The sequence below is a fragment of the Lissotriton helveticus genome, chromosome 4_1, assembly GCF_964261635.1.
Source record: "Lissotriton helveticus chromosome 4_1, aLisHel1.1, whole genome shotgun sequence".
In the NCBI taxonomy this organism is placed as follows: domain Eukaryota; kingdom Metazoa; phylum Chordata; class Amphibia; order Caudata; family Salamandridae; genus Lissotriton; species Lissotriton helveticus.
The window spans coordinates 302,188,331-302,215,083 of NC_136063.1; positions in this window are offsets into that span (position 1 = coordinate 302,188,331).

Sequence of the window (26,753 nt, forward strand, 5' to 3'; positions counted from 1 at the left end):
AGGGTCCTTCCACTCCCGCTTCAACACCTCAAGGATGTAGGGATGGACAGGCACATCCACCGCTGCTGTACTATGAAACTGGCGCAGCAATGAACCACCCAATATGTTGGGAGCCTCTTCCCAGGAAAACTCATGTTATACTTGACATGTCTGAGCAAGTCCAGTAACATGTTCTTAACAATGTACTTCCCCTTGTGCTCCTCAACCCCCATCCAATTCACCTCAGAATCAGAAAACTGAGATGGCTCAACAGGGTAAGAGCTCTTGGCCCGGGATCGTCCCCCACCCCCATCTCCTGCAAAGTCTCTTTAATCAGCCTTTTAATTCTAGCATCATCCCCCTCCCTGAGGCACTTAGACCGCGCTGGAAAAGGAGAGGAAGGAAGAAGAAGATCCAGAAGACGTAGAGGAGGAACGCTCCACATGTTTGCGCTTCCTGGACTGTTTGCCCATTTCTGAAAACACCAATATCCAACAGAAGCACAGTCCAGGAAAAAGAACCAGCATCAGGAGCACACCAACAACTAAGCCACAGCACTACGGAAATCCCAAATGCCCTGGAAAGCAAGGCCACCAAAACCCACTATGCGGTACTCACCCGATTTGGCTGCAGATAAAAGAACACCAAAACTCGTCATGCAGCCGACCAGCACCATAACGCCTGACTTCCTGGACTGCCAAGACGCCGGAAGTCAGGCAACTCGACCGAGTCCACACCAGTCCATTCAGGAAACACCATGCCTCCCGATGTGCCCACGAACCCAGGAGGCACAGCCCGTAAAAAGGAAACTTCCGCCAGTCCACTGACGGAAGAGGAAATGCGAATGTCTTGCTCCAAGCCCGGCAGGGAGGGAGACATGACCCCGAGCAATGCCCCCACCACCCGGCAGCGAAATGGTGAATCCTGCAGAACCCCCTAGCTCCTGACCCATCCCATTCTGTAGGAAGACAGACAAAAAGAACAGGATGAATGCTGGGTAAGTACGCTTATGTACTCCCGGTGGTAGGTGCTGGGGTAGGGGCCAGTATCCTTCGTTCTTTTTTCTGTTGGTGAGATAGAACTATCTCACTTGTTTATGAATGGGACGAGGATAGGAGGGTGGTAATGCTGTTTATAATTGAAGTATGAAATAAATTAACAATAATTTGCACAGAAAAAGCGGACTGGTTGGGTAAGTGAGTGATCAAAATAGCTATGATGTGAGGATAAGGTACTCATCAACTAGAATAGAAGGGAGATAATCATCGTTCATTACTCAATGCAAGAGGTCAGGCTTTGTTTATAAAATAAGTAAATATTTATAAGGTAGACAGTTATAGGAATATTATAGTAAATCTCCAGTCAGTATTATTCATATTATGGTGAACTTGATTTTATTAAGCAAAATGTAAGATTCCTCAGGGATTCATGAAACAGCCAACATGTGTTTCATCCATTAAGTTGCGCATACCTTGGGCTTTTCAAGGCATATTTTGTCAAGGGCTCTTTACGTTCCCAGAGAGAAAAACGACTTAGTAATTCCTCATGGTCCATGTTGCAAGATAGAGGGGATGTGAATGGGTTCTATAGAAAAGGAAGCAAAGAGTTGGTTCCAAGGTGCAAGCTAAGACCCGCAGAGACCCGCTTTCCTGACGTTCTGACAGCAATAGGACACGCTTACAGAATTAACACAGCTTAGGACTTTGGACTGAACGCCATAGCTTCCGAGACTATATACCTCTCTGGATAATTAATCACATCGACTATCCCTATAAATTCTTGAAAACGTTCCAGGCCAGCGTGCTGCCTAATCGACGAAACACGTGTTGGCTGGTTCATCAATCCCTAAGTAACCTGTCCAGGTTCCTAGCCTTTACCAGGCATGCCCCATGGTTTTCTAAAACTGGTCCTTTCCTGCGGCCTGACAGTTCTGCTTGTAGTTCCAATTTGTTAGTTTTCTTAAATATTAATTATAAGAAAAACAAGCAGTTAACAGCGGTGCCTTTACCAGCTGCTCATTCAATGATCGTTAAACTTGAGCATATGTTGGCATTAAACGTTGTAAGTCTGTGCCTCAAAGTGAAGCCAATACACAAAAATACTAATATAAACAACCACAGATTTATTATTTTTTAGCTCTCTGCTAAGATGCATTGCACATGGGAAAGAAAGCAGCACTGTCATATTTCATTAAAAAATCGCCTGCTGCTGCTCTTATAACCCGGGCTCGCGCACAAACAGGCACCTTGTGCCTCACACAACCTCTGCGCAATGATGCAGAGATGTGAGTGTGCAATACAGCATAAGAATCGCTCGGAAAGCATACTTTACCAGCAGTAAATAGTATGATTGTGGATGTGCCGCATTTGTCACACAATCCATCATCTGCTGCAGAATCTGCAGATTTTGACAAAAAGCAACTTTCTTTCTAGGTCAGTTACCAGAAATGCAGCGACACGTGTTGCTGCACAACGGAAGTCCATTTGCCCTTTTCTTTTTTTTTTTTTTATATTTATTTAAGCAAATGCATAAATATACAACTCATACAGTACATATAATAAGTAAGTGATCAATTCCAAAAGAATCAGAGTTTGGCAGGTATATGACAATGGCAGATGCATAACATGTGAATGAGTAAATAAAGAAATAAAGAAAAAAAAAAAAAAAAAGAAGGTATCACATCTTTAGAAGCTATGAGTTTCTTTGGTTGTCAAACCAGGTGGCAACTGGGGCCCATACCTGAGCCCCAAGGGATCGTAGCCTTTTCCCTTTGGTTTTATAAATTGCAGTCTCCTGTTTATAAATTCCTATTAGTCTGTTCAGCCATCCTTGAAAGGTAGGGACATCTGTATCTTTCCACTGTGTTGTCAAAAGTATTCTATATACTGCTGTCCCAACAAATATGGTCCATGCTTCATTGTTAGTATACCCTATAGAATCATCGTGGCCCAGGATTAATAGTGTTGATGATATTTTGAGCTCGTGTCCAAAAATTCCAGCCCAATATTTGTGCATCCTTTTTTTGATCGAGTCTAATTTAGGGCAGTCAGCGAGCATATGTATCAGGTTAGCTGGGCTGAAAGAGCATCTCGGGCATTGATCATTTATTCTTTTTCCCCAACTGAATAATTTCGCAGGGGTAAAGTAAAGATCATAAATTGTCTTAAAAGTTTGTGCTTTTAGGTTAGATGCTAGCAGTAATTTAGATGATAACATCAGGGACTTATCAATATCGATATTTGGATTATATAGCTTAGAGGCCCATCGTTTTTCCGTTTGTTCTAAATCGTCAGGTTGATTGTTTATAAGCATTTCATAGATATTGCCTATCCTAGTTGCCCTTTTCTGGATTCGTTTTAGAATTGGGATAGCCATCAGTTCTATTCTAGGTAGGATCTGTCTAATAGATGTATATACCTGTATGAATTTCATGTAGTCAGTACGGGGAGTTTGATATTTTTGGCATAATTCTTCAAAAGGCAGTATATAATCCTGATGAAGAAGATCTCCTAGTGTCACTATCCCTAAGTTCTCCCGTTTCCTCGAGATGTTATCATTAAGTTGGGTCGGGATTATTGAACTATGCCAGAGTGGAGTATATTTGGTGTATTTAGGTATACTCAGATATTTCGTGGTATTCTTCCAAACTCTCCATGCATCCGTGATAGTCTTAAATTTTATTTTTTTAAAGTAAGATGGCTCAATTTGTTTTAAGAAAAGACCTCTGGCTTTTCCTCCCAATAGAAGTTCATATATTGATGGTATGAAACAGCTTAGGCCGTTATTCATTGGTGGTTTAGCATCAAATAGGGTAATCATTGGTTGTAGTAGTGTTGCCCATGAATAGAATGTTAAATTTGGTACTGCCAGCCCTCCTCTTTGTTGGGGTAGAGTTAGTTTGGGAAGAGCCCATCTGATTTTGCCATAGTTCCAGATAAATCTTACCATGGAAGAATCGAGGGCTTTAATTATTCCAACATCAGCCAGAAACGGAATTGCCCGAAATAGGTATAAGATTTTGGGAAATATGCTCATTTTAAGGTAGTTCGTTCTGCCAATTATTGTTAGGTGTAAGTTGTTAACTCTAGCAAGATCTTTTTTAACTTTTTTAATGAGAGGGTAATAATTAAGATGATTTATTTTGTTTACCTTAGGAGAGATGGTTACTCCTAAGTAAACCGCATGGTTGACTCTATAGGGACTTACAAAAGGTGTGTTTTCAGTACATATAACCATCGTCTTATTTTGGTTCAGGGAATATCCTGAGTATAAACCATAGGATCGAGTGATTAATTCTATCTCCTCAATTGCCTCGGTGGGGTTTGGTGTTAATACCGCCACGTCATCGGCATAGGCAAGTATTTTGGTGTTATAAGTGCCGACACTAACCGGTTCGATTAGTGGGGAGGTAAGAAGCTTAATGATAAGTGGGTTTATGTTTAGAGCGACAAGAATTGGGGAGCACGGGCATCCTTGCCGCGTGCCCCTTTGAATGTTAATAGGTTCTGACTCTCTACCGTTCACAGTAGTTTTAGCCTTAGGATCAACATAGAGTGCTTTGATGGATTTAATAAAGGCCGGGCCAAGATTATTTAGTTCAAGCACTTCCCATAAAAACCGCCAGGAGACCCGGTCGAAGGCCTTCTCCGCGTCTAATAGGATCATCGACATCTGGCCCCCCTCTACCCCTGTGATGTCAAATAGGGAGATGGCTCTACGAGTGTGGTCAGTCGTGCTCTTACCGGGGATGAAGCCGTGCTGCCAGGGGGAGACCAGATGTTCGATGATCCTACCAAGCCGGTTGGCCAAGACCTTGGCTTAGATCTTAGAGTCCGAGTTGATAAGTGAAATTGGGTGGTATGATGATGTTAATTCGGGTGGTTTACCTTTTTTGGGAAAGATAGCAATATTCGTGTGCTTCCATGATTCCGGCGGTTTCCCATGCCATTGTACGCCGAGAAAAAGATCTAGTAGATATGGTACAATTAGATTACTCAGCAGTTTATAGAGATCCAGTGGAATTCTGTCTGGCCCTGCAGCTTTACCAGAGGCTAGTTATAATAGTGCTAGCTCTACTTCGGTAATTGAGATCTCTTTTTCAAGGTCATCCTTTGTTATGTTGTCAATAGTTTTACCTGGGTCTGTTTCGGGAAGCCAATTAATCAGAAAGTCTTTAATATTGGGCATAGGCAATTGATCTTCATTTTGGTACAGCTTCTGATAGTAGTCTTGAAAAGCTGTTACTATGCCCTCAGAGGAGGTATATTTATGTCCTTCATAGTCTATGAGTTTTATTGTATTTTGTGATTGTTTCTGACGAACTTTAAGAGCCAAATGCTTCCCCACCTTTTCCCCATTTTCATAGGTTTTATTCTGATTTACCTGGAGGATTTCCGCTGCTTTTCGAGTCAAGTCACTATTAATCTCGGCTTTAAGCACTAAGATCTTACAGAGAGTATCTTCTGCTTGCCGCCCAAGGTGTATCTGGGTGGCGTGCAGCAGCTCTAAGTTTGTTAGTTCTGTATTGAGCTGTTTAGTTAGACTATTAAGTTATTTTTTACGTTTGACGACAAAAGATATAGTTTCCCCCCTTAGAGCCACTTTATAACAGTCCCAAACAACTAGCCTAGGTGCACTGTATTGATTATAATCAAAAAATTCTTTTGTCCAGATTTTAATGTATTCTATATATTCTTGATTTGCAAGAAGTTTGCGGTCAAATGACCATTGGAAGTGTGGCTTTTTATAACTGGGAACGTCGAAAACAACAAAAAGGGCATTATGGTCTGATATTGTCTTGGGGGCTTTAGTTATCACAGCATCCAGGGCGATATTGGCTGTTGACATTATATAGTCAATACGTACATATTTATTGTGCGGATAGGAGAAATATGTATAGCCGGGGTCGTTGTTGTTTTTTAGACTCCAGATATCATTTAAATTATGACTAATCATAAATTGCCGTATTGCCCTGTATACTCTGAGTTTACGCCCGGTATATGTCTGTTGTATTTGTCTACCGTGAACGTGTTCAATAAAGATATTAAAGTCGCCACAGACAACCAGAGGCCCTGTCCAAGATGCGAGTTCGAGTTCTAGGTCATAAAATAGGGCTGGATCGTCCAGATTTGAACCATGAATTGAGCAGATGGCAATGCCGAGATTAAGTTGTACTATAGCCCACCTCCCATGGGGGTCAGCTAATTTCCGCAAAGGTTTGCCCAAAAAAGTTCTTGCAAGAATAGTGACACCTCGGGTCTTAGAGGTCTGTGTTGTTGTATCTACAATGTTGAAACCAGGTATTTTTAGTATCTCAATTTCTCCTATCGGAATGTGGGTCTCCTGAAGGCAAAGGATGTCACATGAGGCTTGATGTATCATCAATTGATATAACTGTGCCCTCTTCCCCTTATCATTAAGACCCGCCACATTCCAACAGCAGAGTTTCAGTTTACCCATAATTCATTTTGGTTAGTCCGACAGCATAGAGTACTGAGCCATGTTGCTAGCTTTCTCAATTCTATAAACATTCTAAGTCTTACTTGTTCTACATAATGTCCATATTGTCCATATAATTTTATCACATAATGTACCATAGTTATTTCCTTGACTGTGGGTATCTTTATTATGTTTGTTGTATATTCTGATTTGCTCTTTGTTTTCGTTTTATGCTGTGCCCACCCCCCACCACCCACTCTCCCAGAGTACCCCTCCCCCCTTACAACCCAAAAAAAGGCAATTAGACTCGGTGAGCCTGTATGATGGACTAGCGCTGCCTGACCAGAACATCAATTTAAAAGTAGGAGGGTACAGGTATGAAAAGATTAAGGAGGGGAGGGAAAGAAAAAGAAGAGAGGCTAAACAAGAAGAGGGTCACAATGGATTGATTATTTAAACATCACGTTCGTCTGTGTCCGATTACGTGAAATTACAATTTTAGTCAATTATAGATATACTTTTGATTATGACTACTTCAGGCTTTCTAAGTACTCCTTCGCCTTAATCTCAGAGGTAAAAAACCTTGTTTGCCCCCCAATTACAACTTTGAGCTTGGCTGGATTGTTGAGATAAACCACTGCCTTCTTCTCTAAGAAGGGCTTGATCAACTGTCTGAGGCGCCATCTCCTTTCCACAGTTACGTGGCAAAAGTCAGGTCGTACAAAATAGGTGATTGAGTCTCTACTACGACACGAATCGGGTCTGGCTTTATCCGAGATGGCTTGTCGGAGTAAAAAATTGCCAAAATACACTAAAATTGCTCTGGGATACCCCCCCCCGATTTGGCAGGGGATTTTAATGTTAAGGGAACTCTGTGGGCCCGTTGTACCTCCAAGTTAAAGTCCCAGCTGGTAAGTTCTGGAAGGGTATCTCGAAAGAGTTGAACAATATATGAACGACAGTCCTCCCCTTCGCTTTTTTCCGGGACACCAAGGACGCGTAAGTTGTTTCGGCGTAGCCGATTTTCACAGTCCTCAAGTTTCCAGCGCACGTCTTGGAGCTCAGCCTCATGAGATTCAACTTGTTCTTGAACCGCAGTTGCCTCTGTTTCGTTAGAAACTATACGTACTTCCATCTCGTTTAATCGCTCATTAAATGTGCCCACGGTTTTTGTAAGTTTGCGTACAACTCCTTGAACTTTATGCAGAGCCGTCCTTGCTTTACGACTGTCTTTGGAAGTCTCTTCACGGTGCGATGCTATAGCCTGAAGGACAGTGTCCATAACTTGAGTTAGTGTTGCCCCTGATTGTTCTGTTTCAGATACAGGTAGGCTTGGCGAGGCTGCCTGAGAGGGGGTTATTTGAGATGTATGGGGTAGAAATGACTGGCTATGTACCTGTAGCGTTGGGGTATAATCCCATGCCAGATCATTAGCCCCGTGATGGCCCTTTTTTTTCTTTAAGACTGTTTTTCATCCAGCCCGTGATCCCTTAATACGTAGGTCTTGATCACTTTCTGTGCTCGTAATGGATTCTGCGCCATCGTCGTCCAGCTCGTCAAGTTCTTCTTCAGAGTCCCCAGACCAGTTAGCGTCTTCAGAAAATGAATAGAAATCAGTGGGGTCTGTGATGTCTTTGTCGGTCTCAGCCGTTTCTTTGATCCCATCAGCTTCATTTACAGCTCCCTCTACCAGGCTGTTGAGAGGGCTCTTTTGACATTCTATTTCTGACTCTGCGTTATTTACTGTGTCAGAATGCTCCTCTGAGCGCACCATATTCTCGTGGGTCATACGTGTGTATTTATGTCCACACTAAGATCAACACTAGCGTCTCCGCTCCCCACGCTCCCCACGCTAGCATCTGTTTGCAATAGTGGGGGTGAAGTGATAGAGGGCGCAGTTTCAGTCGAAGCGTGAATGGCGGGGGGGACAGTCGTGATTAGTCGATCGCTCGATAGTGATGTGTGCGAGGGTTCGGGGATTGCCGGGGTACTAGGGCGGAGTACTATAGTCACACGTGAATGGTTTGTGCCCCCAGATTCCCCTCCTAGCATACCTTTCTCTGGTGGTGTCTCAACCGGTATAGTAGCTGTAGTCGTAGTCTCCTGCACAGCTTCTGTTACTTGGTTGACCAGCAGTGCTGTTTCAATCACAGCCGGGATGTCTGAGGTTCCCCCTTCGGTTGCAGCTTCTGTTTGCACCGTTGAAGACAATTCTGTCTGAAGATTTTGGTCCTTGGGTAGTACCGCTGGTGGACCAGCGTGTGGCGCTGCTGAGGACTTTGTGGCTGTGGCTGGGGCTCGTCGTAGCATTTCGACTACGGAGGGAGCCGGTGTACCAAGTTTCTTCGCCGATTTTGTTGTTGGTGTGGGCGTCAGTTCCTCAGACCCCCCAGTCAGGCCAGTGACAGGTTCACCGCGCTTGAGCATGATTTCGCGATCTCGGAGAGCCTGTTTAGCGGCTCGGGTTTTCGCCGCGGCAGCAGCTGCAGCGTTCTTCGGCGCCATTGAAGTCAGGGAGCCGTTCGGAGTGTCTTCGCGTTGATCAGCTGTCTCAGGTGAGAGAGCGCTGCTCAGCAGCCGCAGTACCGCTATGCCAATGAAGGATGCGACGAGTGAAAGCTGTGATCTCAATGCAGTTTTCTTCTCAGGACACACTGCTTCCGCCTTCTTAGCTGTTACAGCTTGCATTTCTTTTCTTTAGCTCGCCGAGAATTAACTGGGGGTCAGCGTTTTTTCTTTTCTTCTCCTCCCCCAGATCAGACGCCTCGGTTTAAGCCATGTTGCTTAATTGAACGGTAGGAGGCCGGGGAATGATCATTCCTGCTTGCTCGTGTTGATGGTCATCGGAGCTGGTCAGAGAGCTGCTAACAGCGACCTAGCATGTCGCCGCCATCTTGCCCTCCAGGTCTCCCATTTGCCCTTTTCAAAGGGAGATTTGTCACCTTTCTGTTACTTATTCCTCTATTTGGGTGTTAAACTTGTACTAACCAGGTGCAACCAATGCCCAGACCTGGTTAGCAGTATAAAAATTACAAAGTAATGAAGTAATCCTACCACAAAATCTGCCAATTTACGCTGAATAATTTGACTTTTCATGCCGCATAATTTACTCTGCCCTGCCACACAATTTGGCCCTCCCCTGCTGCATAATTCAATTGCCCTGATGAAATACTATGCCTAAGCAAATTCTTTAGTATTTCACACATTGTTTGAGTGCTGTATAATGCAGCATACATTCAATGTGTGTATTGTTAGAAGAAATAAAATAATTATCTTTGTTAGCACCTACTTCAAGGAGGCATTTTCTTTTACATGAAGGTCAATCTGGCTATCTTTTAGACAAGACTCTGAGACAAAATCTATCGAGTTTATGCTGATCTGCCCAAGTAACACCTAAAGAATGCCTCCTTAATGGAAAGTTACACAAAGCGCTCTTTTGCACCCTTCAACACAGCACCTGGAAAGTAAATACCCTTGCAAGACCTTGGGCCACTTTGCTTCACTTTGCGTGACTTTATACTTGTGCAGCTCTCTGCAAATCTGGTCCTGAAAGTAAATTATTTTCCTATAGCTGGGTGGTAATAATTTTACTATACATGAATGCTAGCATTGGGGATATGCATAGTTTGGGGATGCATGCGAAAACAGGACAGTTTTGGCTCAGATTCGTACGCAAAGGGGCAAATTCATCATAGTGTTGCATTCCCCTAGCGCCACATAATGGGGCACAAGCATGACCCAACTCTAAAGTTAGATTTATCAAGCCATGCAGGGGCCACCTTGCATGAAGGCTACCTCGCATGGCCATCAGTGGCTTGATACATTTAGAGTCGCGCAACGCTGCTCAAAGTGCTGCTTTGTGATACTCTACTCGAGGGAGGCGTTTCACGGGCAGAGCATAGGTGTTCCCACACATCCACACATGTATTTTGGCACATTCCCAGATTTACCATTTCTAGTAGACCTGGGAATGCATAAAATGCTGCGCATCCCCAGAGGAGCCGCAGAGAGGAGAAATATCTTTATTTCTCCTAGTTTTTTCCTCTTTCTATGTGTGCTGCACACATAGAAAGATGAAAATGCCTCAAAGGATAGTTTTTGTGCAGAAAGTGCCCCTTTCTGCACAAAAACAATCCTGTCTGCAAAGCAGGCACCCTTGAACCACGGCGCAAGGGTGTCTGCGTTGGCGCTAGGCAGCAGTTTGTGTGCCCACGCAAGGAAATTGGAGGAATGCACCATATCATCTTAAAAGTTTGATAATTTTGCCCCAAAGTTTGAATCAATTGAGTAGCTTCACCTGCAGGACAAAAATAATAAATGTCTTGCTGTAGAAGATGCTGGAGCAGGAAATGAGATGTGGGAAAGCCCTGCTGCTCCTGATTGCCATGATCGTGGTAAATGCGGGGAATGCAAGCCACTGAGTACTGGGTGGTAGGGCGATGGATGTGGAGGGGGCAGGATCTTTGGTCGATGAGTGTTGTGGATGGGCAGGCATAGTGTTGTGGAAGCTGACCGGGACGTCAGCCATGTCCTGTGAGTGGTGGCATGTCCTGTGAGTGGTAGCATGCCCAATGAGTGCGATTTGGGCTAGCAGAGGGTATTTTCAGAAAGCATCCATAAAAATTTATTCAGTATGCCAGGCCCGGGACTGGCAACAAGGTACGGGTGGGCGATTCCCAAGCAGTGCCATTAGCCACTATTCGGTCCTAGGATTTTTTTTTTTACTAAGAGAGTTACATACTTTACGTAGCACCTTTAGTTTTCAAAAATATTTCTTGTTGCAATTTTGCACGCTCCGGATTCTCATCAGATGATATCCTACGAGGGAAAGGTCACCAATGACAAATCTGATCTCAAATATAACACTGATATATGAAGCTCTGAGATATATTGTGCTAAACAAAAACAATGTTTTCTTATTCGAGCTGGCAGGCCCATAATGCCAGTTGAAGTCATTTAGTTTAATCTAAGCCTTTGACATGGTACTTACATATAAAGCGCTGAAACATAGTGTGTGTTAAATCAAAACAATGTTTTACATGTCTAAGTTCTAAGACGTGACATGCTTCTTGACATTGTTGCCTTAATACAAAAACAACAGCAGACAAGAAGTGGAATTTGCAAGCATAACTTGAAAAAGTCATTTTTCCATAATTGATGACATTCTTGGTATTGTTACAGATCGCCACATCCAATACTGAAAATGAAATGTTGAGTTCTTCATTTATTCTGTTAGAAAAAATATAACAATTCTTAAACAACCAAATGTACCAAATCATATGCACCCCTAAGAAGAACAAATACATGGAAATAAATCTCTGCAAGCCCATAGAGACCTGGAGGAAAGGAAAATACACTTTTTACCCAAAGATGTGTTGAACAACTAGGGAGAAGGATAGAGTCCTAGTGGAACGCTCTTGTGGCTATTGTGAGAACCTGGGTTGGTGGTTGAGGAGGTTGTGAGCCCTCCATAAGCAACAGCCACAATCCCTGTCAGGGTGAACCACAACAGTCACTAAATTAACCTGTGCTTAACCCTCTTTTAATTTGGCACAAAAGCAGTCAGGTTTAACTTTGAGACAATGTGTAAAGTATTTTTGCAGCACTTTAACAGTAACACAACACAAGAAAAATTCCAGACCAATTTAGACTAACAGACTACATATTAAGAAACTATTTGACACCAAAAAGGCAAAAAATCCAATCAGTAGAACCTGAGATATGCAATGTCAAAACTTTAAGGTAAGTATAGGACTTAAAAGCACAAAGCACCACTCAGGGTTGTATGGACAAGCGATATCGGGTGAAATTCACAAGTTAATAATGGAGCATGGGTCGGATCCCACTGAAAAATTTGCCTTCTCAAAGTTCAGCCCAAATAGTCCAGTTAGCGGTGGAGGAGGCTGTGAAGAACAGGGAGAGAAATGTGGAGGATCGTTGCTGTAGCGCGATGAGCAGGGAAGGTGTTGCAGACAACTCTCACTTTAGCTTCACGTTGGCGGTCCCCGTAGGCTGTCGATGCTGTAGCACACAGTGAAGATATCGTGTTGCCAGTTGTGGCTGACATTTGCTGTAGTGCAAAGAGTCTGGTTCAACAGAGCTTTGCGTTGATGGTCATCGCGGGTGGCAAGATCTTGGTGTGAACTGGCCCATTCACTGTCGCAAAGAGCCTAAACCTTCAGGATTTCTTCCTTTCTTTCAGGAGGAGCTCAATTGATGCCACACCAACGATCCTGAGACTGGGAGGCACCTCATGGGCTTAGGGACTCACTCCAGCAGAGGTCAGCAGTGCTCAGGCCGGTCCAGTTGCAGGTTCAGTCAGGTCCAGGTCAGCAGGTCAGCTGGGCAGTTGTAGGGATACATCTGGAGCTTGTTGTGTCCTTGTGGCTCAGAACAGGAAGCCAGCTAACTAGCCCTTGGAGTCAGTGAGGTAGCCTGGGATAAAGGGAGCAGGTCCAGACTTCCTTCTCAGACAACAGGTCAGGCCTCAAGTGATGAAGCAAAGCTTCGCATATTTTGCGACTTGCTGAAGTCAAGAACCTTGTTTATGTGTAACAAAGTAATAAGTGTAAGTCTTACTAACGTTTATATTTAGTTTAAATAAAGATTAAGACGCTTGCCTATATGTTTTACTAAAATAATTTACTCGAGTCACTTAAAATGGCTGCCGCTTGTATTTAGTTACTGCGCATGCGTCAGCCACACTCACGTGTCCTGACGCGTCTGCAGAGTTGGAGGGAAAATTTTGCGCATGCGTAATACATAGCTGTGCCCATCATGTGGTACTGCTCGTGCCACTGCTCTTGTGCCTGTTTCCATGTAGCTAACATTTAGACTGCATAAGTATATGTTATGATGATAAGTTGAAAGTACAACCCTGTGAATGTGATTTCATAACGTTATTTCTGTGTATTAATTTGTTCTCGCTTACTTTTCATGTACCGCGGGGAATGGGGGTCCAAACTGATTGGGAGCCATATTGACAGTCTCTTCTGCGCATGACCAGGGAGCATTGAAAGGTGGCCACTTTGGACAGTGGAACTCAGCCAGCTGGCAGCCACAGTCAAGATACGCCTGGGAAAGCCACCTCTGCGCTACGAGAACGGCGAATGTTGCTCCTCATGTGTTACAATGTTAATTTTCACTCGTATTTCTGCACAGTTCTCATGAGAACCCCAATCTCTCTAGGCGGTACCCAAGTATGCTAATATAGGCTCAAATTAGCGTGTTCTGATTGGTGTGTTACCCAAATCCTACTTTAGGACCAATCCAAATTGAGGGATTCTGACACTTTGCAACATTGGGGGGTGGTACACCGTCCCAAAAGAGTATATCTACCCTGGGTTTACCTAGGGAATTGTCCGACTTGTCTGGTTTAGCTGACCTGTCACTGACCCATCGTACTCAATAGGTGACTGAAGATACAGAGAGCTGCAGAGCACTCTGTCCGAAATTGACCATAGACTAAGGTTTTACTGAACCTTAAAGTGCTGGCAAAGCACTTTGCTGGGAGTTCGTTGATCCAATCGGGGTCTTGATCGATAGCTGCAGAGAGGGTGGAGCGCAGGCGTTGCTTCCAAACTGCGGGTGCGGTCCTGTCCTGAGCGGTCCTGTCCTGAGGGTTTGCTGTCCTGTCCTGAGGTCCTGTCCTGATTCCTAATCTGAGGGTATCCTGTCCTGTCCGGGGTGTCCATTCTGCACCTGCTGTCCTTTGAGGGGTATCCTTCCTTGAGGGTTTCCTGTCCTTAACTGACCCGTGGCCAGGGTTTGGTTTCCACACCAGTCTAGGTAAATACTGCTCTAAGTTCTTTTAAACTTGCACCTCTCTATATTTCTACCTTTTGCTATAATAAAGTGACACCTTTGCATATGTTGATTTTCCATGCTTTTACCGCAAACTATTGAACGAAAGTCATCTGCATATTTTTCATGATATGTTCCCATGTCTCTCAATCTTTTAGAGATTATATTTTGCATTGCTGTTTGTCAATTTCTGATATGGTCTAGAACCTCCTTACCTAGACTGTTTAAAGGTCCCTTTACTTTAAGTTTAGCGTGTTACTCTTTATAGGCCCTCCTATAGTAACCCATGCATAGTCTGTCCATGCTTAAACATTTCTGAGATTATATAGTATTTTTCCCATTTGCATTCCATATTACATTTGAATGGTTACCCTGTCGTTATTTCTCTATAGTTATATCATTTACATTATCTTGGTTATTGATTGTTTTATTTTTGTGTATCTAATGCTTGATGATAACGATCTTTAGATAAACATTTTAAAACTTCCAGTTGTCCGTGGTCATTTAAACAATATTGAATGTTATTTGAAATTTGCATTTGCTGCCTTTCCTTTTACAGCTAGGCCCCTGATCCATTGAAGTCATAGGTACCCGTGTCGGTGGATGGTAAGTCGGGTACACTGAGTCATAACAAGTAGGGAAGCACACACAATTGATAGCAGCCCGTGAAGTCGCCTGGTCAATGAATAGTGTGAATTGAAAGTATATGGGCCCTGAAGCCGGAAACGGCGGAATCATTGGCTGGGTGACCTCGCGCGCTCTATCAGTTTTCTGGTAAGCAGAGGTATGGTTAGGGACTAGCTAAAGGTTAGGCAGGATTAGTTAGACTAGTTGAGTCGGAAGCTGCTAGTACATTAATGCTGCTAAAAGAGCGGCTGTTCCGAGGGAACTGATCACTCTCTTGTGAATACGCTGCTGAAATCAATGAACTGTTTTTTCATTATTATTCTTGTTCTTATATTGTTATATGTATTAATCCATGCGTTTGTCAACCGTTTAGTTTCTTGTTGTCCGAACTCCCCGGGGAATTGAAAGGGCAAGTGGTGAATAGAATCCATTGTCCTGAGGTCACAGGCTTAAAGGAAAGTTAGGTGCAGGTTAGGATAACCGGGAAGCACTAACTAGGGTTCTGAATACATGTGTGAATAAATGTCAGTAACGAGGTTCATTGGCAAAATTCCCATAGTGGCGTAACCTAGTAAGGGTCACATCGGAAAAGTAGCAGGTTCCTCGGAGCTTGGGTGAAAGCAAAGGGGTCCGCTGAGAAACCTTAGACTCGGAACATATCCCGGAAAGAAGTGGATGAGTTTAGGGGAATAACAGGTTCACCGATGCTAGAGTGAAGGGTAGGCGGAAGAGATCTGCCCGCAGCGCGTGAAAAGTAAATGGAAGTAGTTTACTTGCAGTAAAAGAAATCTTTCTGTCTAGACACTTGAGCACTGTGGCGAATGTGTATTCGTTGTTAAATAACCAAGCACTGAGCACTTTAGAAAGAAAGAAATAAAGTTTCCGTTACCTTGTGAAGGGAGGGAGTCAGTCGCGAAGCGCCTCTGACGTCACTCCGTGCCGCGCTGGGATTGGTAGAAGCAGCGGGCGGGTAGCGGGGCTGGAATTGTAAAGGAGGGGTGAAGCGCCGAGGAGTGGGAACTGTCTCACGAAGGGGCCGCGCACCCATTGGTCGAAACTATTTGAACACGTGCACCTCATTGGTCGCACAGAATTGCAAGGCGCGTTCTGATTGGAGGTAGCTTTGTAAACAAAGTTGAGAGTAGAAATCGTATGTGGCACTCGTATTGTCCAGAGACTAGACCCGATCCAAGAAACCAAGGGTTCGAAAGGGATCAGTGGAAAGCCAATAGATACGATATTATGTACGGAGGAAAGAGAAAGATGTCCCTTGTAAGTAGGGTAAAGAATTATTTCAAAACGGACAAACCGATTAAATCTAGGGAAGGCGTTGTTGTCCCGCCACCGAATACTCCTGCCTCATTCATGATGTTTGACCGAGGGTACAACACCTGTGTGTGGTTGGAGAATTGGGTGAAGTACACAAAAGATGACGGAGTATTGGCTTTTCCGTTAGACGGTACTTTTAATGGTAGAATTTTATTCAATTTGAGAACCCGCATGAATGAATTGCATCCCAGACCGAGACTAACGCAGTATGAGGCATTAGAGGAATGGGAGATTGAGGCTTTTGAAAGAGAGAAACCCCGAATGGACAAAGGTCTGACCAAATGGTACCCCAGGCTGAAACAAGAGACCAGGGATAAGAGGATGAAACAGTGGAGGCAGAGCATGATTGTTGAGGGTCTGTTTCCTATGATGCCAGCATGTACCCCGTCGGGGGGAGAAAAAAGGACAGAAAAGTGTAAGCATTGGGGAGCTCTTGGAGAGTCAGATGATGAATTGTTAGATGACATCTTTACGAGAAGTCCGCCCCCTTATAATGAGGGAGCCCGAACTTCCAGTACAGGAGAGAACCACCAGCGTCCATCTATTAAGGAGGAGGACAGATCCCTATGTAGGGGGGGAGGGGGCCAGGTATTGCCCTATTTTGAGAAACCCGAGCCCCCGGAGGTACGCAATATATATCCTAGAATGCCCGAGAGATCAGAAGAAAAATATTCCCGTGAAAGAACATTTTACCCCAGACCTCTTTATAAGAACGAAGAAAAACCAGTAGGATCAGGGGTACCCTTTTTGCAGCCTCCATATGGGGAAGAGCGTAGGTCATTTGGCACGGGAACTTTGTTCCCGAAACCAAATTATGGTGGGGGACCAAGTGAGACGCATCCTACTGCCCCGAGTTTTACGCCTCAACTGACCCCACAGATGATACCTGACCGAACATTAGGAAGAGTGTTAGATGAAAGGGAGCAAGAGGCCATAGCTAAACAGAGGTCAGAAATAATTCAGAAAATTTCCCAGTTAAATACCAGTCCTGAAGCTTTGACTATTCCGGTAACAATCGGACCAGTGGTTCCGTTGTACGGGAATAGTCAAGGAAGTCTGAACCCTCCAGTTATGAACCCGATAATGGCCCCGCCGAGGCAAGAGCCCTTACTAATAGACGATCAGTCCAGTGAGTGTGAGTCTGATGTTGTGTTCTTGGATCTGCCAAACAAACAGACCGGAAAGGGAGTGCAGAAGAGGCATAATCCTTTTGATGCGAAAGAAATTAAATTAGAATCAGCAACAGGGACTAGGAGTGTCTCTTTGGTAACGCCGGAAGAAATTGAAAATTGGAGTCGTGAATTAGAAAAACAGGCTCCGCAAACGAAACCTTTAGACCTCTACAAACTGAGAGTAGAAATAGAGGAATTAATGGCAGGAAATGTGGGGTTAGACAGATTGAATACCTATTCTGAAGAAGAGTTGCTGTTTATGTGTAAAAGTCTTACCCGGAGTACTAGGGTGCTCCATGAAAAACTGACCGACACTGCAGTTAGTATGGGGATAGATATATCAAGATCGAAGCCCTTGCAGAAACCATACCGAGCTGAGTTTTCCAACAAAGATTTAGAAAGTCTGAATGTGTCAGGAAGAAAATTGCAGATTAAAGAGTTGCTTGCAGTTTTGCAAAAATGGGGAGACGTGGAAAGGTGGAAAACGAGGTGGGCACATAAGAAAGAGGAGGCCCGCTCCAGACAAGCTACTCCTGAGTTCCCTCTGAGAGAAGTAGACAAGCCCGAAACTTTATGCCCCATGCGCGAAGTACCCGGTGGGAGGTATGTGCACGTTCCATGGTCCAGACAGGATATTGTCTCCTTTACTAAAGATTTCCCAAAATTGCGGGAGAAGCCAGTTGAATGGTACCGGCAAGTGGAAAGGTTTGTAAAGGTACAGAAATGCCTGTGGAAAGACCTGGATGGGTTTTTCGACATTGTGGTCCCAGTCGATCTATGGACCGAGTGTAAAATAGCTATAGCCTGGCCTAGTGAGGAATACCCGAGAGATGAAAAAACTGGGGAACCATCGAAAGAAGTGATGAGAAAATATGAGCAAGTAATTCAGCATCTGAAACTAAAGGTCCCAGCAAAGGAAACTGATTGGACCAGGATAGACAGAACAACGCAGGAAAGAGAGGAGACAGTGCACTCCTATTATGAAAGGCTGTTACAGGTGTTTAAAACATACAGTGGTATAGATAACATCGAGATGAAGGACATGACGCACTTCATTTACAGGTTTGTAAATGGTTTAAGACCTGAGATTTGTCAGTGGATAAAAGATAACAAAATCTGTTGGCACTCCAAAAAGGTAGATGAGGTCCTGCGGTACGCAAAGTACTGCGAGGACGAGATGGCAGAAAAGAAAAAGGCTCTAAAGGAAAAAGTGATGTGGGCTCAGGTGAAGCTCGCAGAGCAGCAGGAAAAGCAGTTGAGTAACATGGTCAAAAATGCTAAGAATGAAGGCCCTGGGGGAGGGGGAGGAGGCAAGCCCCGGCCCAAAATGAGCAGGGAGGAGGCTATGAAGAAATTTCCCTGCCATCAGTGCGGCGAAATTGGACATTGGCGTAACGAGTGTCCTTACTTGCCCGAAGATAACTCCAAAACTCCTGATTTAACTCCACAGACGCAGAAAGAGAGACCGAGAAAGACTCAACCACAGGTAAAAACAGTTCAGGTGCCCCGAGCACCAAAGCAAGTATACAGGGGAAAACAGGCAGAGGGAGATGAGATAGAAGTCTGGGAAAGCAATGAGAACAGAAATGCAGCAACTTCGCAGTATCTTCTAAATGATACCTTCCTTTGTGATGACCAGTACTGACGGGGCCTGAGAGGGGAGGACGAGGAGTGCGTACTTGGTGCCTCCTTGCCGGTAGACCAGTCCGGACCATACATTGAAGGAAAGGTTGACGGAAACGATGTCACCTTTCTGTTGGACACTGGCGCTACCCGTTCTACTGTGAGAACAGTGGACGTTCCAAACCTACCCCTCTCGGGAGAAGCCATCCAAGTAGTGGGTGTATCTAATCAATTGATTAGTACTCCTGTTACCAAGCCCATGGAGATCTCAATCGGAAACTTTAAGGAAATGCATAGATTTGTAGTTTGCGACACCAGTCCAGTAAACTTACTGGGACGTGATTTGCTGTGCAAAATGAACTGTACCATCTTTTGCACACCAAAGGGTGTTGAAATTCAGACCCCAGATGAAGACGGCATTTATAAATTAATGTTAGTCCGCCCTGACTCGGAAATTAAACGAATGACCATGCAGGATTTACCCAAAGAACTCCAGGAAGCAGTGAAGCCGGAGGTGTGGGACTTTACTGGGAAAGATGTAGGGTTGATGAAAAATGTGGACCCCATACAGATAGCAATAAAGGACAATGCGGTATACCCCAATACTAAACCCTACAGGATGAATGCAGAAGTGAAAGCTGGTGTTGCTGTGGAAATCAAGAAATTGTTAGAAGGAAACATCATACAGGAGGTGATGAGTAGCCCATGTAACTCTCCGATTATGGGCATTAAGAAACCTAGTGGCAAGTACAGAGTAGTGCAGGATTTGCGAAAAGTTAACAAAATAGTAGTTCCCTGTTGCCCTATTGTCCCGAACCCAGCAGTGATTCTGTATCAGATTCCCTGGGATGCTGAGTGGTTCACAGTGATAGACTTGTGTCATGCATTCTTTTCCATTCCTTTGCATCCAGATAGCAAATTTCTTTTCTCATTTGCCTTCGAAGGTCACGTGTATTGCTGGAACCGGGTCCCTCAAGGGTATACAGAGAGCCCCTCTATCTTTAATCAGATCTTGAAAAAATGTTTGGAAACTTTGGTCTTACCTGGGAACTCTGTCTTAGTGCAATATATAGACGACCTCTTGGTGGCGTCTAAAAGTCATAAGGATTGTGTGATTGACACCATTGCCCTACTGAATCATCTGTGTGAAAAGGGACATAAAGTGTCCCCTGACAAGTTACAGTTTTGTGCAAAATCAGTGAAATATCTGGGGCACCAGATAGAAAAAGGTGTCAGAAAAGTGACATCGGAGAGAGTGAGAATAATTCACAAGATGCAGTTACCCCGTACTCAAAAAGAGATCAGAATGTTCCTGGGCGTGATAGGATACTGCAGGCAGTGGATTCTGGGATTTGCAGTCCTAGCCAGGCCCTTGATAAAAATGACTAAGAGAGGAACACCCGAGATTGTAGAATGGGATGTTGAAAGTTTAACAGCCTTCACCAAACTACGAGATTGTCTGTGTACTGCTCCTGCATTGGGGATGCCAGACTATTCCAAAGAATTTGCCCTATTCTGTGACACTCGCGATAACTGCGCATTGTCAGTCCTAACTCAAGACCATGGCACGACGAGAAGGCCTGTGGCATATTTCTCTGCCACCTTAGATCCAGTGGCTGCTGGATTACCAGGTTGTCTGAAAGCAGTAGCTGCTACCTGTGCTAGTTTGGAACAGAGTGAGTCAATTGTCATGGGACATCCGGTAACTGTGTATGTTCCGCATGGAGTGGTAATTTTGTTGACCAGAACAAAAACACAGTATCTCACCCCTAGTCGGCTGACTAAATATGAGAGGATTCTTGTGGGTGCTGCAAATGTAAACATTGTTAGGTGCAGTATTCTGAACCCAGCCACTTTACTCCCTGACCCAAAGGATATGGAAGGGGGGGTGGATGATGAACACGATTGCATAGACTTAACTGAATTCAACACCAAGCCACGCCCAGACATAAAAGAAACGCCCTTGCCTGAGCATGACAAAGAATTATTTGTAGATGGTTCATGTCTAAGGCATGAACAAGGAGGCTTGAGTGCTGCCTATGCAGTAGTGTCCTTCGAGAAAATTGAGGAAGCAGGTTATCTATATCACATCAAGTCTGCACAAGTAGCCGAATTGATTGCTATGATAAAAGCTTGCCAAATTGGGAAAAACATACGTATAACAGTGTATACTGACAGTCAGTACTGTTATGGGGTTGTGCATGACTTTGGCCAGTTGTGGCTGCAGAGGGAGTTCCTGACTTCATCGGGTACTCCTATTCGAAATGGAAAAGTTATTCAAGACCTTTTAGAGGCAATCCAGTTACCAAAGGAACTGGCAGTGGTAAAATGTGCTGCTCATAAGAAGAGCATGGACAAGGTATCACTGGGGAACGATTATGCTGATCGAGTGGCCCAATGGTGCGCAAGAGATCGGTATATCGTGAATCCAAAACGAGGGGGGCCAGGAACCAGCTGCCAACTTCAGGTGTTTGAGGAAGTGCCTACATGGGATGAGGTGAAAGAGTGGCAGCAGGCGGCACCTTGGCAAGAAAGAGAGAAGTGGAAGGAAGATGGATGGAGACCAAGACGTGTGGATGGTGTCATTATAGGTCCAACTGGTATGCCTGTGTTACCTAGACACCTACTTAGCGCAATGGCGAGGTTGATACATGAAGGATCACACATTGGTAGGGACGCCATGATTCTAGTGTTCCAACAGACTTGGTACAGTAAGAAGTTCAGGAAAGTAGCAGAGTCCCTCTGCCAGAGGTGCCTGTCATGTCAAAAGATGAACCCAGGGAAGAAGACTGTAGTGGAACTGGGAAAAATTGGGAGGTCCGGGGGTCCCTTTGTAAGGATACAGGTTGATTTCATCACCATGCCCCATTGTGAAGGGAAACGATATGTCCTTGTCATGGTCTGTTTATTTTCAAAATGGGTGGAAGCTTTCCCTACTCCCAAAAATGACGCAAAAACGGTAGCTAAGTGTTTATTAAAAGAACTGATACCTAGATTCGGGGTGCCAGTCACTATTGAATCAGATCAAGGCTCACATTTTCATAATGACGTCATCGATGAACTCTGTAAGGCCTTTGGAATTGCACAAAAGCTACACTGTGCCTACCGTCCAGAGGCTTCTGGAGTGGTGGAACAAATAAATGGAACTATCAAAAACAGACTAGCAAAACTGTGTGATGCAACTAAATTGAACTGGGTGAAGGCCCTGCCCTTGGTCCTGATGGGACTCAGAAGTATTCCTGATCGCAAAACAGGCCTAAGTCCCCATGAAATCATTATGGGAAGAGTGATGAGACAAGCATGGGTGCCAGGAAGCAAACTGTTGAGTATTACTGATGATTTGGTACTTGAATACTGCAAGAGATTGGGTGACCAAGTGCGTTCTATCTCTCGCCAGATCGGAGAAGACGCCATCCTCAATCCAACGACTCCTCTCCACAAACTGGTCCCGGGGGACTGGGTGAAGATAAAGAAGCACACTCGGAAGACCTGCCTGGAGCCAAGGTGGGGAGAAAAACGTCAGGTGATTCTGGTTACTACCACAGCAGTCAAGTGTGCTGGGGTTCCGCGTTGGATACACGCCAGCCACACCCAGAAGGTACCACCAGACGAAGTGCCTGAAGCTGAAGGACGTCCAGCAGAGGACTCTGCAGGAGCCAGACCAGAAGTAGCTGACAGCGTACAGCCCAGTACCAGTCAAGCTGCAGAATCAGCAGACGTTGGCCCAAGAATAGTTGACAACGAACTACCAGGAGTCCAGCCTGCTGAAGGGGTCCAAGAAGCTGAGCCAGAAGTAGCTGAAGACGAGCTGCCAAGCATATGGCCAGAAGAGTGGATTCCATTGATTGACCTCACTGAAGACCCTATTCGAACAAATGAAAGACTTTGGGAAGGTAGAGATGGACTAGTCAGGAAAAGCAAGGCATAGGCGAAGAGCCTCAGAATCTTGAGATTCACATCAAAACTGAGGAAGGAGAAGGTCAGACAGGGACAGAGCACGTGATTGATACAGAACAAGTGAATAAGACTGAACAAGTGCCCGATACTGAACAAGTGAAGGATCTTGAACAAGAGAGGAATACAGAACAAGTGATTGATACTCCTCCACTGACACCTGATATCGGGAAGGGACAGACTAGACATAGTGTAATAGTTCGAGCAGAAGAAAATCAAGAGATCGAAGAGCTTGAACAGGATCAGATAGGATTAGGAGAAAGTGTTCAGGAAATAGAATCAGAGACACTTGAAGAGCAAACACACAGTATACCTGAACAAGGCCAGATTAGTACCCAGGCAGAAGAAACAGATACTAGCCCTGGAATTAGTCAGATAGAAGAAGAGGAAACTGAAGCAGAATTGCCACAAGCTAAGGAGAATAAAAGGGCAAGAGAAGGAAACGAAGTCCAAGTACCAACCAAGAGACTTAAGAAAAGAAAGCATCTTGAGCCTAAATACATAAAGAAATTGAGATTGAGAATCAAAACAGTAGAAGAAAAACGTGCAGAAGAAAGGAGAAGTGCTCGTATAGCAGAACAACCAGAAGACTCTTCCAAAAGAAGGAGTGATCGAATAAAGAGACAAAACAAAAAGTACAAGTCACCTGAATGGACACTTGTGTTAGAAGAGCTTGAAGATCTCGACATCACTGACGTAAGCGACGGAGAGCCCGTCCCTGAGTACTCTGACGAAGAGGAAGAAGAGCCACCGTGAATTTGCACAAAGTAAGATACTCGTGTAAAGTCACAAAGAGGGGTCGAGAAACTTCTTCTGAGCCAAAATGACTGATTCAAACGTGAGTGGTAGACCTAGTCGCAGCTGTTGTAAAACTTGCTGCAAGGTATGTGTCTGTAGTGTAGTTGTCCTGATATTACTCTGGATAGGACTAACAATCTTTATACCCTTTGCTGTGAGTAAAGATACTAACATTGTCCCTACTGAAATTGTAAATGCTGACAGTGAAGAGCTGACAACACAGAGTGTAGCTAGACATGAAAGAGCACTGAGACAAACAAAACGAGACTTAGAAGCATCAGATGAGGAACTACATTATCATAGAATCAAAAACAGGACACGCTTAAATGTTTTCGCAAACTTGTTAATACACTATGTAGAGACTATGGAAATTGAAGATTGCTATGTCTGCATGAAGCTACCTACTTCTGTAGCTGAAGGCGTGACATACCATCACTTGCCACTGACATACGGAATTTCCTGTAGCATTTTAGCTAGCTTATTTTACAAAAGAGGACCGTTACAGTACTATTACTCTAACAATGACGTGATCTTTTCTGAACTTCCTATACGTGGGAACTTGAATCCTGTACATACCAAAAGTGACGCAATACGATACATGGGAGATTATTTCCTGACTATAGGTAACATTGACATAGCGGACGCACACAGAGATAACTTGACTTGTTCTTTGCATGAGCAGGAAAAGATGTTCCTAAACATGGCAGAGAAAAGGAGAATTAAAATACAAAAGAAGGCTAATGACGAAAGTCAGAAAAAGCCAAAGTGGGCAGAGAACATGGAAGGCACCTCAACTGGTGGGGCGGGTCCTGCTCTGTTGCTGGATTTTGAAAAGAAAGGCAAGCTATGTCTTCACCGCGAGAAGACTAGCTATTATAATAACATTTTCATTGGTTCCAGTGAATGCGAACATAATTACAAGGTAATTGGAGGTTGGGGTTTCAAAAATGGGTCAGAGCCTGTGTTTCCTGGAATTTATTATATTTGTGGGGACAAGGCTTATTTCAAATTGCCGGATCACTGGTATGGAAGTTGCTATTTTGGCATTGTCTTCCCGAAAATATCCCATGTGAATGGAGGCGCTGGAAGCAATGAAAATACTAATGGCTTAGTGCGTAGTAAAAGAGAAAGCATAGGTGAAATAATGGGTAGTATTTTCAGTGCACTGATACCTGGAGTGGGAGTGGTTCTGAACACTCACAGAATTTGTAAATTGTCTACTATAGTGGATGTATTGTCTACTGAGACAGCTCATGGATTTCTGCTGGTCAACACCGAAATGGTTGCGATCAGATCAATGGTTTTGCAGAATCGACTTGCTCTTGACACCTTATTAGCGAAAGAGGGCGGAGTCTGCCGGATGTTGAAGGCGCAACATTGTTGCACTTATATTCCGGATAAAAGTGTACAGATCAAAAGATATGTGAAAAATATTACTAATTTGGCAAAGGAACTCAGACCACTCGAGGTTGATAGTGCCTGGAAGAGACTGGTAGATGGTCTCTCAAATGTAGGTCATTGGTTCGCTAGTATAGGTAAAGGCTTATTGCTCAAAGTACTGATGCCAATTGGAATTATAGGTCTCATCCTATTTTTCATATTTGTCTGCTGCAAATGCCGCAAGCGCACCGGAAAGCATGAAGTGAATGCCAGAGGGGTGAAACGAAGTGTGGATGAGATTGAATTGGAAGAAGTGAATGATCAGATATACAAAAAGGTGAAGACTTCTCACCCTACCAAAACTGAAAGAGAGAAATTGGAACGATTGCTGGAAGAGATAGAATTGTATAAAGTGTGAAAGAAAGTTGGCATCTGGTTCCATTTATTTGTGATGATAGTAAATATCATCAAAGAGGGGATTGATGAAGCAAAGCTTCGCATATTTTGCGACTTGCTGAAGTCAAGAACCTCGTTTATGTGTAACAAAGTAATAAGTGTAAGTCTTACTAACGTTTATATTTAGTTTAAATAAAGATTAAGACGCTTGCCTATATGTTTTACTAAAATAATTTACTCGAGTCACTTAAAATGGCTGCCGCTTGTATTTAGTTACTGCGCATGCGTCAGCCACACTCACGTGTCCTGACGCGTCTGCAGAGTTGGAGGGAAAATTTTGCGCATGCGTAATACATAGCTGTGCCCATCATGTGGTACTGCTCGTGCCACTGCTCTTCTGCCTGTTTCCATGTAGCTAACATTTAGACTGCATAAGTATATGTTATGATGATAAGTTGAAAGTACAACCCTGTGAATGTGATTTCATAACGTTATTTCTGTGTATTAATTTGTTCTCGCTTACTTTTCATGTACCGCGGGGAATGGGGGTCCAAACTGATTGGGAGCCATATTGACAGTCTCTTCTGCGCATGACCAGGGAGCATTGAAAGGTGGCCACTTTGGACAGTGGAACTCAGCCAGCTGGCAGCCACAGTCAAGATACGCCTGGGAAAGCCACCTCTGCGCTACGAGAACGGCGAATGTTGCTCCTCATGTGTTACAATGTTAATTTTCACTCGTATTTCTGCACAGTTCTCATGAGAACCCCAATCTCTCTAGGCGGTACCCAAGTATGCTAATATAGGCTCAAATTAGCGTGTTCTGATTGGTGTGTTACCCAAATCCTACTTTAGGACCAATCCAAATTGAGGGATTCTGACACTTTGCAACATTGGGGGGTGGTACACCGTCCCAAAAGAGTATATCTACCCTGGGTTTACCTAGGGAATTGTCCGACTTGTCTGGTTTAGCTGACCTGTCACTGACCCATCGTACTCAATAGGTGACTGAAGATACAGAGAGCTGCAGAGCACTCTGTCCGAAATTGACCATAGACTAAGGTTTTACTGAACCTTAAAGTGCTGGCAAAGCACTTTGCTGGGAGTTCGTTGACCCAATCGGGGTCTTGATCGATAGCTGCAGAGAGGGTGGAGCGCAGGCGTTGCTTCCAAACTGCGGGTGCGGTCCTGTCCTGAGCGGTCCTGTCCTGAGGGTTTGCTGTCCTGTCCTGAGGTCCTGTCCTGATTCCTAATC